Source organism: Petaurus breviceps, unplaced genomic scaffold (assembly GCF_028583685.1).
Source record: "Petaurus breviceps papuanus isolate PSGF00001 unplaced genomic scaffold, PetGlider_PUasm1.0 90804, whole genome shotgun sequence".
NCBI classification, from domain to species: Eukaryota; Metazoa; Chordata; class Mammalia; order Diprotodontia; family Petauridae; genus Petaurus; species Petaurus breviceps.
In genome coordinates, this window is record NW_027187348.1 from 208643 (window position 1) to 210435 (window position 1793).

Consider the following 1793-nt stretch of genomic DNA (forward strand, 5'->3'; position numbering starts at 1 on the left):
AGAGAGAGAGAGAGAGAGAGAGAGAGAGAGAGAACACATACAGGAAAATGCTCTTAGCAGTACTTTTTTTTTTTTAGGAAAATCACTTTAGTAGCTGAATGGAAGGTGAATTAGAATGGGGAGAGACTTGAGGCAGAACTACCAGCAAGCTATTGAATAATCAAGGCATGATGTGATGAGGGTCTAAACCAAAGTGGTGGCATTTTCAGAGGAGAAAAGGGGGTTTATTTAAGAAATGTTGCAAAGGTGGAATTGACAGGCCTTGGCAACAGCTTGGATATGGGTGTGTGAGAGATAGTAAGGAGTCCAGAATGACTCCTAGGTTGTGAGTCTGAGGATGGGAGGATGGTGTTGGCCCCTACAGTAATAGAGAAGATAGGAGGTGGGAGGGTTTAGGGAGAAAGATAATGAGTTTGGTTTTGGACGTATTGAGTTTAAGAAGGGGAGAGAATAATGAGGTTTGTTTTGGGGGGATATATTGAGTTTAAGATGTCTACTGGGCATCCAATTTGAGATGTCTGGAAGGCATTTGGAGATGTGAGATTGGAGATCAACTGAGAGTCTGGGGCAGGAAAGGTAGATTTGAGCATTGTCAGAATAGAGATGGTAGCGAGCTGATGAGATTATCAAGTGAAGTAGTATAAGGGGAGAAGAGAAAAAGACTCAGGACAGAGCCCTGAGGGATGCCTACATTTAGAAGGCATGATCCAGAAGGGAAATGAGCAAAGAAGTCAGAGTTAAGGGGTGGCTATGTGGCGCAGTGAATAGAACACCAGCCCTGGAGTCGGGAGTTCAAATCCAGCCTCAGATACTTAACCCTTACTAGCCTTGTGACCTTGGGCAAGTCATTTAACCCCAATAGTTTTCTTCCTTCCTCTTTGGTTTTGGTTAATTATTCTAGCCTATCAAGGCCATTTTGAATTCTAATTCTGTAACACATCAATGATTCCTTTTAGCTCTGTGTCCTCTCAGATTTAAAAAGCATTCCTTCTACATGACAAATTTTTGATGAAAACATCCAATAGAGTAGAGTTGAGGACAAAGTCCCTTGGTACTAGAAGATTCCCTCCAAGTTGACATTAATCTATTAGCCAACACTAACCTCGAGTCCACTTAACTTTATTAGCCAGCCTAATCTTCTCCATCTTGCCTTCAGGGATATCATAAAAGACGGTTAACTCTCTTGATGAAATCCAGTTATGCTTTGAAGATGACATTTTCCTTATTTATCAGTCTAGTAACCAGATGCAGAAAGCCAAAATGATGGTACTTGAGTATAGCTTGTTTATTAGCGAACTCATTTTGTCTCCTAGTGATCAATTCTTTCTTTTCTAAGTCTCCCAGACTCTCTGTTTAATAATCCATTTTGGAATTTTGCCAAGAGCAGATACAAATTTTACTGATCTCCAGTTCTATGGAATTTATTTTTTTCTTCTTTTGATAATTGGGACAGGATTTGCTGACCTTCAGTGTTTAGTGTCTTCTTCTGTTGTTCATAATTTTTTTTTTTGCCTTTTGGAGGGCAATTGGGGGTTAAGTAACTTGCCCAAGATTACACGGCTATTTTTTTTTTTTTTGTGTTAAGTGTCTGAGGCCAGAACCGAACCTGGGTCCTCCTGGGGACTGGAGGCCCCTCTGGGGCCGGTGCTTTACTCACTGTGCCACCTAGCCACCATAATTTCTTAAAAATGATCCAGGTTGGGGTGGCCAGGTGGCTCAGCAAGTAAGAGCACCAGCTCCAGTGTCGGGATGACCTGGAGATCAAATCCGGGCTCCGATACTTAGCACCACAC